Raw genomic sequence first — 15,823 nt, 5'->3', positions numbered from 1 at the left:
GTCCGGGCGTCCGCGAGGGGTCGGACGTCCGACAGGGGTCGGTCGTCCGAGGCCTGTAGATACGACTGAAACTATTTTGAATTAAACAGCGACCGGACGTCCGACATGGGTCGGTCGTCCGAGGCCTGTAGATACGACTGAACCTATGTTGAATTTATCAGCCACCGGACGTCCGGAGAGGACTGGAAATCCGAGTTATACAACTCAAATTCTACTGGTGGTAGGTTCCGGATTTCCGACGGGTGTCGGACGTCCGGCGCTCGGACGTCCGGAGGGAGCCGGATTTCCGAGATATAGAACTCAACTTCTACTGGTGCAGGCTTCCGGATTTCCGGGACTTGGCCGGACATTCGGGCCTCGGACGTCCGGAGGGAGCCGGAAGTCCGAGTTATATGACTCTGATTTCTCTGGTATAGGATTCCGGATTTCCGTACTAGTCAGTCGTCCGGTCCTCGGACGTCCGGAGAAAGCCGGATGTCCGAGGCACTGGTTCTGTTTTCAGATAGCAATAAAACAGTGGAGATGTGGACTGAGCAGAAAGTGATGATGTAGTTTGAGCAAGTTCATCGCAAAACCTGTGATCCCCTCTTAATAGTGCGGGATTCCTAAGGACTTAAGAATCATAAAAGAGTACTGATGATCCATACTTGAGTGTATACTTTTATTCGCTGATCATCACTCCGCACCACTAACGTCAAAGGAAACTGATACCTTTGAGTTAGCCCTTTCACCTGAGCTTGATGTTGTTGTTCCTTCTTGGCTCAAGTTGAAAGCAAGACATGATGAAGTCTTCAAGTAGCTTTCCCATACACAATGCGGAAAGCCTAGCTTATGTATTTATCTTCATTTGTCCACCATGTGAACATCCACAAGAATCAAGCATGTAGTGCTCAAGAATGCTTATCTTGATCTTGTCCTTGTTAGCACATGAGATTGTCCTTATCAACACATGATCATTGACAATAGTTTCAATGATATATTCATGCTGATCCACTTGAACTTGCACACAACAATCTTGTTGACGATCACCACTTGACGTCATCCTTCATGGGTTGTATGAGATCTTCCTTTTGACGCAAGCCCAATGGAAACACACCTAACCCCCACATAGGAGTCTCACAAAGACCATGGGTTAGTACACAAACACGTAATGGACAATGCTTACCATACCATGGGATCACTTGATCCCTCTCGGTACATCTTATACGCTTTGTGTGTTGATCATCTTGATTTAGTCTTAGTCTGAGATCTTGATCAACCTAGTGTTTCTATGACCATTCTTTGGATAATACCTTGAATAACATCTTGGTCAACATATAAACTCCTTGAACCCAACAAATGGACTTCAAGAAGTGCCTATGGACAAATCCTATAAATATAACTTAAGGCAACCATTAGTCCATAGAAATTGTCATCAATTACCAAAACCACATATGGAGATATATACTCTAACAATCTCCCCCATTTTGGTAATTGAAGACAACCACTTCAAGAGAGTTTATATAAGGAAATAAGCATAACCAAGCGCACACATACAAGGTAATAATGCATGTGAGAAAGATGTAAATGCTTACGCAATAAAAGCAAAACCTTCTACATATCTACATATCCAAAGTAAACTCTCTAAACTTCTCCCCCATTGGCATCGATTGCCAAAATGGACGAAAAGTTTAGAAAGCAAATATAGTAGGTGGTCCTTCAAAAAGTGTGTACTTTCAGCAAATGAGTGCAGAAAAATACACAAATACAATGATAAGTAGTTGGAGGAAAACAAACTATATTGAGGACCCAAAGATTGCAAATAAAATGATCGTATGCCACAAAGACATACACAGATAGAGGCAAGCAATCAAAAGATTTCAGATGGAACAAACAATCATATGGTCCTTCGAACCACATGAAGAAAAGATATTATGATAAAGGCAACATAGTGCTTTATCAAAAACTAGAGAAGCTCCCCATGATTTGTGCACTAATATGAGATTTTTGTATTTGACACAGGTGCACAAAATAGGATCGTTGTTCCCCCAGAATTTATAAAACACACAACGAGTGCAAGAGGATAGATGAGATACTAAGCATATCACTTGCACAAAACAAATGGTTGAGCAACATGTAATAGAAGCAACTTAAGAATAGGCTCAAACAAAGTAATGTGTATGAGTCATGGCAAAGCACTTGAGAAGACTAAGATAAGGATGAGCATTACTCATCAACATAGTCTTGATGAAATGAGATACAAAGTGCAAGACATATCATTCCCACACACACATACTAGAAAATGGGTTCACAAGCTTACTAATAAACAAAATAAGAACCAACGCTTGTGAGAACCCATTGTGAAGATAGGAAGTAAGAACCTTGTCAAGAGGAGGGATACTGATTGAAAATGGCAAAAACCCTCAACAAGACAAGCATGAGGAAAAATAATCTTCACGGCCAAAGAGTGCATCAAGATGTAGAAATAGAGATGCGCACTCAAAACAAATCCTTTCACGAAGCCATCAAAAAAAAACTTGAAAGAGGAAATGCAACGATGGACGTGAAAGAAAAGAGGATATCAATTAGAGATGTAACTTCTCTCATGTGTAAAAGATTCTAAGTAGAAGACAATCATGATGATATATATCCAGAAAGAAGTATGTACACACGAAATGGTTACAAGAAGGAACAAACTAGATATCCAAAAAGGAAGTCATAAATATATCAATGAGATCTTTTTCTTGGAAGCATAGCACATGGCCTAATATTTTCTTATTGTATAATATGAACTTCCAACATACGAACATCAAAGACATCCCAACTAGTAGTAAGACATCATCGTTCGGATGCTTTGAGAAAGCAAACAAGTACTACAAGAACGAATCAAGAGATTCATGCCATGATGCAACCTGGAAAAGAAAAGACAGGTTGGGTCCTTTGTAAGAGAAGAATGCATGAAGTGGATACTTGTTACCGAGACAACATTGGATTGATGTAGTAGATAGTTGTTCTTTGATCATCCTAACTTGGCTCCAATAATCATATGGTCTCAACATCTTCCTTATAGGTGAGCCGAGCATCCAATGCATCTCCAGTTGTTCCTGGAACAACAAAAACAAACAAAATGGTGCCCAACCTCATTGGGACCAAAGAGTTAGAAAACCAGCAATACATAGGACAAACTCCACACACATATGTGCATATAGATATGAATTTGAATTTCATGCACACCTTAGCCAATTTATGACAGGGTGGAGTTTCCCTTATATATTGGGTCAAAGGAGGAAAACAAGCAAAAGAAGTTGTATATAGTAGCTAGATATGCATGCTCAAGACTCTCAAGAATCAACTCAACACAAAGTTGATAAGTCATCAAAAGACAAGGTATCAAGTGATAATAAGATCCTAAAACAAAAGAACTATCACTTGAAAGATATCAATTAAAATATACATCAAGGAATGAGATATCCATTGACACATGCCAAATAGAAGGCAACAAGAAACCAATTGAAGGAAAACAAACACGAGGTATCTAGTTTCTAAGAGAGAGCTAGGTTCCAACAAAACAAAGCCCTCTACAAATTTTCATGATGGCACAAAGCATCATAAAGAGCAAGACTTGCCTCCCATCAACACACACTTGATGGGGATCAAATGATTTTATGATGGGTGAATAAAGAGAGTGTTTTTAAAGAGAATAGGATAACTCCCCCAAGGGACGTGCATTATATAGAATTTGCATTTGAATACAAAACACACATGATGGGATCATCACTTTCTCTATATCTATAACCACACTAGACATTTTAAAATAGATTCATAAGACGCAAGAAAGACAAACGAAACACAAAATCCAATGTAAAGATGATTATCAATTCCAATCATATGATGGGAATACCAATTGTCAAGGACAAGAAGTATTTTTGAAATGATACTCATTGGTAGATCACAAATATATCCAAGATCATCTTTACCCATAAAGCGCAAGCAAATGACACTTGTAGAGCTAACATGCCACCTAGGAACAAGATAGTTTACAATATCAACGCTAAGTGGCAATACGTCAAATGTACACATTTTCTAGGTTTGTAATATGCACATAGCATATTACTCCCCCATAATGTGATAAACCAATAACATTAACAAGTGGCAAATTAAAACCAATAAGAGATACTTAATGGACCATATAGAATTTGAATTTCTCATGAGTAAGACATACCACATAGACACTAGATAATCTTGAAGCATCAAAACTAAGTGGTATTCCCCATGTATACATATTTATAGGATGGTGAGGTGTGAAAAGCACATCACTCCCCCATAATGGGGTAATCCATTAATCTCTCACAAGAGCCAACAAAAAATACAGACAAGATGCAAATAGGCTCAATACAAGACTCATATGTACATGATGTGCAAACCAACATACACATACTTGATTACTCAAGATAAGCAAGTTGGAGGCACAACATATACAAACGCATGCAAGGTACAAAACCACAACATGCAAAGGGGCAAGCACCTAACAATGTAAACAGTTTAAGTATAAGTTACCGTAAGGAGGCACATTGGATATAAGATAGAAACTCGATAATCCAAATGACTTGGCTTGAGATAATATGAATGATGAAGACCCCTTAATTCTTCATTAGTATCCAAGTCTCTAATGTCCTCCGTAGTCACCTATTGATCAAGTTTGAGCTTGTTGGTCCCCAACTACGTTGGGTCCTAAGAGGTTAATCACAATAGGCTTGGCAACCCAAATGGTTCTTTTCTTGACACCATTTTGAGTACCAACAAACTTGGCAAACACATTGACAACCTTATCCTTCCCAAGGGAATAGCTATCATCAATAGTGATTGGGTTGGATAAGTTATCTCTTGTGCAAGACGAAGCGACGTGACCTTTCTCACGACATAAGTAGCAACATCTACCCTTTGCTTTCTTCCCAGTTGATTTCTCACCTCGGGGAGTGTTGGCTTGGGTCTTATTGGGAAGAGGCCTTCCTTCAACTTGTAGTTGAATATGTGATTGAGTTTGTGGCCGCTTCCCTTGTTGCTTGTGACTTTGAGACTTCGTCTTCAGAGGGCAAGATCTAACGTGGTGCCCTTTAACTTTGCACTTGAAGCAAATGATTTTGGCCGAATTCTTGACTTGTTCTAGGCCCCTCTTGTTCTTGTTTGAGTTTACTCCAAACTCATTTTTGTCATTCGGAGATGTTTGCTCACACAGGACGTTGTTGAGTGTGGGCATCCCTTCATGACACTGTTCCAAGTCTTTCTTCAAAGAAGTGACTTGGGCCTTGAGCTCTTTGATTTCCTCTGCACGGTTAGTATCAATGCAAGTACTAGAGGAAGTGTAAGCTTCAATGTTAGAGCAACAAGGCAAGGAAAGTAATTCATCACACGAGGTAGCAACATTATGAGTAGACGAATTACGAGGACTAGCACATGGAAATATAGTACTTTGACTAGAAGTAGTGCCATTGTCCACATGAGGCTCGCTTGATGTTACCTTGGTGATGATAGCCTCATGAGCTAACTTTTGCACATTATGGGATGTTAGAAGATCGGCATGAGAGCTTGTGAGCATTACATGGTTTTCTTCCAACTTCCCATAATTGCTAGTTAGTAAATCAAGTTGAGCACGTAGCTCAACATTCTCCTTCAATGTTGATACTTCAAATGAGGTAGAGTTAGACGTACAAGTATCATCAACAATATGAGAGGAGTAAGTAGCAAATAGATACTTCTCATGAGTAGATTGAAGCTCCTCAAATATCTTAGAGGTTTTGACGAGCTCTCCCTTGACATTCTTGCATTCAAGGAGAAGGACCTCAAAATCCCTTTTAAGTTTATCATGAGCAACTTCAATCTCTCCTTTTGAAGATCTTAAGTCTCTACATGCTTGATGACTCTTCTCAAGTTCATGTTCAAGTTGTTCACTTTTAGCTTGTTCATGATTAAGTGAATCATTACAATTTTCAAAGTAAGCAAGAACATCTTGGAACCTTTGAAGAGCGTTATTTTTAGCTTTATGAAGAATTTTACTGATCACATAGATATTTTCAGTCAAGTCATCATCATCATCCTCATCGCAAATATCATCGTTATTGCACAGGGAATATGATACCTCATTATTACCTCTTGCCATGAGGCACATGTGAACTGGTGGAGTTGATGACGATTCTTTTGGTGAATCAGATTCTTCATTAGTCAAAAGTACTTCATATTTCTTGATTTCCCTTAAATGATTAGTCATAGAGCAACTAGGGAGAAACAAGATATTTTGATCAAGAGGACACGAGGAAGCAGGCATATCACCACACTCATTTGTCGAGGAATCTTTAGGTGAAATGCATGACCTATCAGCACAATAATTTACACTATGTGTGGTGCTAGATATGCTCGTGTCCATAGAGGCTATGACATTTTCATCAACATATATTTCTTCACTCACCATGTCATTACCTTGTGAGATTGAAGATGCTGAGGTGTGCAAGCAATCGGATATGGAAGTAGTGGTGGACTCTTTAAGATCGAAAAGAGTAAAGAGCTCATGCACCAACTCCTTCATCATAATACCGTCTTCATCAAGATTGGACCCACCATATATATCTTCAAGTTTAGTCCAAACTTCATGAGCTGACTTGCAAGTCGAGATAGACTTAAACACTTCAGGACTTATGGTTCGATGAATGGCAAGAAAAGCCTCACAATCAAGATACATCTCATTAGTAGATGAAGATGCATCATCCTTTTTGTCGGCAATCCCTACAAGAACAATTCGTAAAGTATTTGGGCCCATGGCCCGAAAGTGATGAAGCATACGAATTCTCCATAGGGTATAATTTGTGCCATCAAAGTCAAAGATGCCATTGTGCACTAATCCAATAGTCGACATCGATACTCTCTAGGTCGTGAAACCTAATTAAAGAGAGACCTAGCTCTGATACCAATTGAAAAGACCTCGATGACGCCTAGAGGGGGGGGGTGAATAGGCTATTTAAAAGCTTCTTCAGATTTGGCTTGAACCTGATGCAGAAATAAACTAAGAGGGTACTTGTCAAGCACAAATCCTAAATGCACTAGGCACTGTAACGTGTACCAACAACACGATCTACCAAGATGGACACAATACAGTTACTAACAAGCACAAGTAAGTTACACAAACTTACTTGAGCTATATCACACGACAAGTAGGTGAACAACACAAGATACTAGATCACACTATATCAACACGATATATCAAGGGCTGCAAGTATGAACGTGTGGATATAGAGGGTATGCTTGAATGATTAATCTTGTACAAGAAATGGCCAACACAATATAATGAGCACAAGCAATATGCAATGTATGTATGCTCAAATGACACAAGTAAACCACAAGTAAGGAGTTAGGGTTAAGGATAACCAAGGTCACTGAGACGAAGATGTCTCCCGATGTTCACTTCCTTGGAGGGAAGCTAGTCACCGTTAGAGAGGTGGATGTTACCACGAAGGCACACCAACGCCACGAAGGCTCACCCTATTCTCCCTTTGAGATAACACCACGAAGGTGTTTCTCAACCACTAGTGGTAAGCCTTTGAGGTGGCTTCCAAACCCTCACAAACTTTTCCGGGGGAAATCACACGAATTGATTCCTTTCCGAAGAACTCCTACCGCCTAGGAGTCTCCAACCTCCAAGAGTAACAAGATCACGGGGAATGCTCAAAACTTGCTCAAATCACAAATAGCTTGGGTTGAGAGAAGGAGAGGGAGACGATCTATCTTTTGATTGGAACAACTCTCAAAGGGGTTCACAAATGCTCTTGGGATCTAAGATTTGGAGTGAGCAAATGTGTGTGAGGTGGAAATGTGTTCTTATGAGGATAAGGCTGTGTTAGGCAACCCTCTCACGAAGTGGGAGGGGGGTATTTATAGTGGGGAGAGAAAAAGAGCCGTTGGGGACACTTTAAGTCACACAGGGTCCGGACGTCCGACAGTTGTCGGAAGTCCGGGCGTCCGCGAGGGGTCGGACGTCCGAGGCCTGTAGATACGACTGAAACTATTTTGAATTAAACAGCGACCGGACGTCCGACAGGGGTCGGTCGTCCGAGGCCTGTAGATACGACTGGACCTATGTTGAATTTATCAGCCTTCGGACGTCCGGAGAGGACCGGAAATCCGAGTTATACAACTCAACTTCTACTGGTGGTAGGTTCCGGATTTCCGACGGGTGTCGGACGTCCGGCGCTCGGACGTTCGGAGGGAGCCAGATTTCCGAGATATAGAACTCAACTTCTACTGGTGCAGGCTTCCGGATTTCCGGGACTTGGCCGGACATCCGGGCCTCGAACGTCCGGAGGGAGCCGGAAGTCCGAGTTATATGGCTCTGATTTCTCTGGTATAGGATTCCGGATTTCCAAACTAGTCGGTCGTCCGGTCCTCGGACGTCCGGAGAAAGCCGGATGTCCGAGGCACTGGTTCTGTTTTCAGATAACAATAAAACAGTGGAGATGTGGACTGAGCAGAAAGTGATGATGTAGTTTGAGCAAGTTCATCGCAAAACCTGTGCGGGATTCCTAAGGACTCAAGAATCATAAAAGAGTACTGATGATCCATACTTGAGTGCATACTTTTATTCGCTGATCATCACTCCGCACCACTAACGTCAAAGGAAACTGATACCTTTGAGTTAGCCCTTTCACCTGAGCTTGATGTTGTTGTTCCTTCTTGGCTCAAGTTGAAAGCAAGATATGATGAAGTCTTCAAGTAGCTTTCCCATACACAATGCGGAAAGCCTAGCTTATGTATTTATCTTCATTTGTCCACCATGTGAACATCCACAAGAATCAAGCATGTAGTGCTCAAGAATGCTTATCTTGATCTTTTCCTTGTTAGCACATGAGATTGTCCTTATCAACACATGATCATTGACAATAGTTTCAATGATATATTCATGCTGATCCACTTGAACTTGCACACAACAATCTTGATGACGATCACCACTTGACGTCATCCTTCATGGGTTGTATGAGATCTTCCTTTTGACGCAAGCCCAATGGAAATACACCTAACCCCCACATAGGAGTCTCACAAAGACCATGGGTTAGTACACAAACACGTAATGGACAATGCTTACCATACCATGGGATCACTTGATCCCTCTCGGTACATCTTATACGCTTTGTGTGTTGATCATCTAGATTTAGTCTTAGTCTGAGATCTTGATCAACCTAGTGTTTCTATGACCATTCTTTGGATAATACCTTGAATAACATCTTGGTCAACATATAAACTCCTTGAACCCAACAGATGGACTTCAAGAAGTGCCTATGGACAAATCCTATAAATATAAATTAAGGCAACCATTAGTCCATAGGAATTGTCATCAATTACCAAAACCACATATGGAGATATATGCTCTAACAGCAACCGAGCCACCCACACAGTCTGGCAGGCTGCTGTTGTTGCTGCCATGAACTCTGCTTCGCACGACGACAGAGCGACCACCTTCTGTTTCTGAGACAGCCAACTGACTGGACTGCTGCCGAGAAAGAAGATCCCTCCCGATGTGCTCTTGCGATCATCAATGTCGCCCGCCATGTCACTGTCACTGTATCCCAAGAGCTTGGCCTCTGTCTCTTGTCGACGGGGAAAGTGACAACCCAAGTCACGGGTCCCGGCCACATACCTTATGATGTGCTGAACTGCAATGAGATGCTCGACAGTAGGTGCCTCCATGAATCGACTCACATACCCCACGGCGAAGGTGATGTCAGGCCGGGAGTGAGTGAGGTAGCGCAGCATCCCCACCAGACTTCTGTACTCCGTTGCATCTGTGGGGGCGGCAGTGCTTGTCTTGCTCAGCTTCAGACGTGCCTCCATGGGTGTTTCCCGTGATTTGCAGCCTGCAAGCCCCGCCTTCTCGATGATCTTCTGGGCATATGCGCTCTGCGCAATGGTAACCCCGTTAGCTTCCCGGCGTACCTCTATGCCCAGGTAGTAGGAGAGCAATCCGAGATCGCTCATCCGAAACTTGGCTTGCATTGCTGCCTTGAAGTTGTTGATCTCTGTTGCATCAGCCCCAGTGATCACCAGGTCATCCACATACACCCCCAGAAGGAGGAGCTCATGCCCTGATCCACGTGCGTAGACGGCATGCTCGGTGTTGCACCTACGAAACCCCATGTCGACGAGTGTGGCGTCAAGCTTGGAGTTCCAGGCGCGTGGTGCTTGGTGCAGACCATATAGGGCTTTGCTGAGCTTCAGTACCTGGTGCCTGCGATCGACAGCAACGAATCCAGGGGGCTGCTCGACGTAGACTTCTTCCTTCAGCTCGCCGTTGAGGAAAGCCGATTTCACGTCCATGTGATGTATCAGCCATCCCTCGTGTGCAGCAAGAGCGAGCAGCACGCGCACTGACTCCAGCCGAGCCACAGGCGCAAACACTTCGTCGAAGTCGATTCTAGGTTTCTGCACAAAACCTTTTGCTACGAGACGGGCTTTGTACTTCACGATCTCCCCAGCAGAATCCCTTTTCACGCGGAACACCCACTTCACGCCAATGGCCTTGTGTCCTGGTGGTAGATCAGTCAGCTCCCAGGTGTTGTTCTCCTCAATGGAGTTTACTTCTTCGATCATCGCTTTGCGCCAGCTAGGATCGAGCTCTGCCTCTCTGAAAGTCCCTGGTTCTTCAGCAGAAGCAATCAGCAGTTTCTCTTCTGGTTGCACGACACCATAGTGCAGCCCGAGTATGTCAGACATGCGACGAAAGCGATGTGCCACTTGGGAGTCATCGGCAGCATCCAGCTCCGCCGACCCGGAGGGTGGTGTGGCGAACTCCACCCTTGCTGGGGTGATGGCCGCTACGGGAGTCTGGGGCTCACCCCCTGTCGATGCTGAGCTATGGGGGGGAGACTGATCCCACTGCGCCTGCATCCGGGCTAACGATCGACGTTGGAGTGCTGGTTCCGGCCCCCGCTACTGCTGTGGTTGGAGTCCGTGGCGTCACAGGCGTCTGCTGACCTGGATCTTCGCTGCTGATGCGCGTGATCTGCACATTGTAGCTCGACACTTCCACTGTGAATATATCTCCCATGGTCGTCGGAGTAGCTTGGGCTTCGTCAGCCCAGTTCCACCTTGCTGATTCGTCGAAGACGACGTCTGTGGTGACGTGAACGTGCTTGGTTGCTGGGTTGTAGGTGCAATATGCTTTTCCGCCCTCCTCGTATCCGACGAAAACCATTGGAGTGGAGCGATCATCCAGCTTGCTCTGATGAGGCTTCACCGGCTTGACGTGGGCTACACACCCAAAGGTGCGCAGGAAATGCACTGGGGGTCTATCCCCGTGCCACGCCTCGTATGGAGTCATGCCAACCACGGAGCGCGTCGGTGACCTGTTCAGGATGAAGACGGCAGTGGTTACCGCCTCCCCCCAGAACTCCCCTGGCATGGAAGTAGCCTTCATCATGCTCCTGGCCATGGCGACAACCGTTTGGTTGCGACGTTCCACAACGCCGTTTTGCTCCGGTGAGTACGGCGCCGTGAGCTGCCGCTGCACGCCGCGATCGGCGCAGTAGTCGGTGAAGTCGATGGACGTGAACTCGCCGCCGCGGTATGTCCGCAGCGCTCGCAGCTTGCGTCCTGTCTCCGTCTCCACGCGCGCCTGGAAGCGGGCGATCGCTCCGGCCGCCTCTTCCTTGGACCGCAGCACAGATAGCCACATGTACCTGGACATGTCGTCGACGAGGAGCAGAAAGTAGCGCCTCCCGCCTGCTGTAGGAGGGGTGATCGGTCCGCAGATGTCGCCGTGCACCAGCTCCAGGGTCTGCTCCGCCCTGAAGTTCGCCTCTGCCGGGAACGACGAGCGTCGCTGCTTGCGGGAGAGACATCCATCACAAACCTGGTCGACGTGGTCGATGTGAGGAAGCCCGCGAACTAGTCCTTGCTGGGCAAGCTTGCGGAGCGCCTGGAAGTTGAGGTGTCCATACCGCGCATGCCACATCCACGCCTCGTCCGTGGCGCACCGTGTGGCCAGGCAGACTGGGCGCGCGAGCTGGAGCGCGTATGGATACAACCTATTGCGCGCTCTCTGCACCTTTGCCACGATGCGCCGCTGCTGGTCGTAGAGGGTGAAGACACCGTGCTCGATTTCTGATCGGCACCCGATTTGATCGAGTTGGCCGACGCTGATGATGTTGCTCTTCAGCCGAGGGATGAAGTACACCCCACTCAGCACGCGATGACCTCCGGTGTGGTCGGTGAAGAGCACAGAGCCGCGTCCTTGGATGTCCACCACCGATCCGTCGCCGAACTTGACGTTGACGGTGACGTTGTGATCGAGTTCGCTGAACACGGCCTCCTCCCCGGACATGTGGTTGCGGGCTCCTGTGTCCAGGAACCACACGCCGGTGTGCGTGTCCGTGGCCAGGCCCAGATGTGCCTCGACCCGTTCCTCCACCAGCTCGACATGCGTACTGCCATCGCCAGGGTCAGTAGACAGATCGCATACCTGCGCCATGAGGAGATGCGTGGGATCGGCATCGTCCCCACCATTCCCTTGGGCGAGGAGTGCCTTGGCGTCGTCGTCACGTTTCTTCTTTCTGCAGTCGCGGACCCAGTGCCCTACGTTGTTGCGGTAGCGGCACCGATCCCGATCATCATCGTTGCCGGCCCCAGAGTTGTTGGCGTTGCCTCTGCCAGCGCCTCCGGTCTGACCGCGTCCCCTGCCGCCACCGCGGCGTCCACGTCCTCTTCCACGACGGCCCCGGGACGGTCCGCCCCCAGAGCCGCCGGGATGATGATCGCCCGTCTTGAGGCGGGCGTTCCATTCTTCCTCGGTGAGGAGTAGCCTCCCCATGCTGTCGGTGGCCTGATGTAGCTCGTGGCGCTCCTCCGCTGCCTTCAATCTCCCCGTCAGCTCCTCGACGGAAAGTGCATCGAGGTCCACCAGGGTCTCGACCGACAGAGCGATCTGCGAGAATTGCTTGGGAACGACAGAGAGGAATTTCCTAACCACACGCTTATCAGGGATCACCTCACCGAGTTGCGCCATCTGTGCCACCATCGCCGTGAGCCTCATGGCGAACTCATCCACCGACTCGCCGTCGGCGAACTTGATGTCGCCGTACTGCTTGGTGAGAGTCGCGAGCTTTGCCTCGCGCACTCGTGCTACCCCAAGCCTCATCGTCTTCAGGGAGTCCCAGGCCTCCTTCGCCGTGGCCTTGGCAGCAAGGGTCGGCCCCATCTCCGGCGGCACTCCTCGAAGGATTGCCTCGAGCGCCAGCCGATCCTCGCTGCGCTCCGCCGTGCCCATCTGGACAGCGTCCCAGAGATGACGTCCCTCCATCATGACCTGCATGAGGACGGCCCAGTCGGTGTAGTTGCTCCGCGTCAGCTGCGGCCACGCCGCGCTGCCGGTGTCGCGCGCCATCCGCGTCAGAGATCTGTCTGCGACGATCTCATTGCCGCCGGGGTTCCGCGGGGTCGCCGGCGACTTGCTACCACCGGAATCGCCTGATCCAGACATGTCCCGAGCTCACAACTAAGCTCTGATGCCAATTGTTGGCAAATCTCACACCTCTCTGCTCTCACTCAACGGGAGAAAGAAGAACATGAGAGAGTTTTTGCGCTGCTGAAACTTGCAGCCTTTTCTGTTGCTATTATTCCTCTTGTTATACTCCAGCTTACAAGAGAATCGGGCTTAAGGCCCCTACTACTTCGCCACCTCCCGATCGTGCTGCTCGTGCCATCCCACGAGCGATCAAGGGGGAGCGAGACTCGCTCCTGACGCAACGGCTGCGAGCTATTCTCGCGCGCCGCTTCTGACTGCTAAACTGACGAAGGAAAAACGCTAACAACAGACACCGACAAAACTGAAAGAAAAAGACACTTAGCAGACAGGGTTTATGCAACACTGCAAGTGATTGATTTCGGTTTCCTTGCATATGACAGAAGCAAAATGCCCACTGGTGTAGACTATTCTAGTCTCACCAACTTACGGCATGTAATAGTTGAGGGTGAAGTGTATTTTCCGAATGTGGGAAGGATAACATCACTCCAGACGATACCAACCTTCAATGTGAAAAAGCTTGAAGGGTACGAGTTACACCAGCTGAGTCACCTCAACGATCTTCGGGGCGTCCTGAGGATCAAGGGTCTTGATGTTGTTGATAGCAAGGACGAAGCTCTTCAAGCCAAGTTAGCTGATAAGAAACGAGTCAAATCTTTGTCACTAAGCTGGGAGTATGGCGGGGGTCTTCAAGCCGCTGATGTCCTTGAGGCTCTATGCCCACCGGATAATCTTCAGTACCTCAAAATCTGCCACTACCGAGGTTCAAGGTTTCCCAGTTGGATGTTGGGTCCGCAGGAGAGCACTATTGACCTGCACGAACTCGAACTCGACTACTGCAAACTGGTACAAGCCCCTGGTCGTGAACTTTTTTTCATCCGAGTGACTTCTCTCGTGTTAAGAAACTGCGACTGGGTTGCCATGCCATATAATATGGTGCACCTCACGTCGCTCATGCTTGTGTGCTCCCGCTATAAGGCGATGCCAGATAACATGGACCAGCTCACTTCCCTCAAGATGCTCAGGATCCATGATTGCTCGTATTTTGACCGATTTCCGGCACTGCCCACATCTCTTAAGTATTTTGAACTCAGGGGCTGCAGTGACGAGTTCGTCAGCTCGTGCCAATCAATAGGCCATAAAAATTACAAGGCGATTGAGCATGTTCCTGATAAACATATCCACTTCCACTCTCCTGAATTTATCGAGCCCTATCTTCCGGAGTTGCACGATATATCGCCTGACGATTTGAGGGCTTTTAACACAGCAATTTTATAGTTGTAAGTATGTAATTATATAATGTGCCTTTTCATTTGGTTGGTTGTTGACCACTTGATTCTGTCCGATCTGCCAGCTAGCGCAGTGGAGCTGCAATCGTACTACCATGCATGCACTTACGAAAGGTCCATGGCTGCAAGTAACAGACACTGAGTCAATTTGTCTCCACAGTTTGTAATTATGTGAAACAATGACCACCGAATTGATTTGTTTCACTAGTGTCGACAAACGTCCTACATTATGGGACGGCGGGAGTACCATATATTTGTGGAATGATGAACACCATAACTGTATTTTGTGTCCTATACTTGTCTGTAACATTATATCTGTGGATTGATGAACATCAGAAATATGTATGCGGTTCAGTTTCCCTGGAAGAGCTACCAAGGAAAATGTTTTGCTTTATCTGTATTACCAGTTTATCACGTAGCTGTTTGACAGTGCAGAGCATGAGTTTGTCTATCTGGGGCCGCTGTTGTTTCGATAGTTTGCACCGCTGCGGTACAAATATTTGGACTGCAAATTCAAAAGAGGAAAATATGTCAGCGAGTGTCATCTTTGTTCCAACTTCCTGTGCTCGCGGTAGGTCTGATGTTGTTCCACTCACCAGCAGTTTTAACATGGCCCCTCTTAGATATTCATTTCATGTGAAAAGAGGGGTAAGACTTAAGAGGATCATGTTAAACTTAGTCTCCACTTTAAGCCATGTATTGCAGGGCATTCTTAATGGTGAGCACTACTGCTATTTCTCAGGGATTTATCTCTTCTGTCACGTGGTCGTGGCGATTCCGCTGAGTTTCAGACATACAAGTGAGTTCATACGCAGAATTGCAAATGTGATACCCAACCTGTATGGCGCTGAAGGATGCAGTACAAGAGCCGGTTCAATCTCGAAGATGACTTGTTTCCATGCCTTCTTTTCTCTCTTGCTCTGTTATTAAAAAAGGCTTTCGTCCCGTTTTATATATAAAGCAACGACCAGCAACAACCCGTTGCAGACAAGAACAA

This window comes from Hordeum vulgare, chromosome 5H, assembly GCF_904849725.1.
Source record: "Hordeum vulgare subsp. vulgare chromosome 5H, MorexV3_pseudomolecules_assembly, whole genome shotgun sequence".
Classification (NCBI taxonomy): domain Eukaryota; kingdom Viridiplantae; phylum Streptophyta; class Magnoliopsida; order Poales; family Poaceae; genus Hordeum; species Hordeum vulgare.
The sequence above is the reverse complement of the archived record's forward strand: the minus strand, read 5'-3'. Positions refer to the sequence as shown.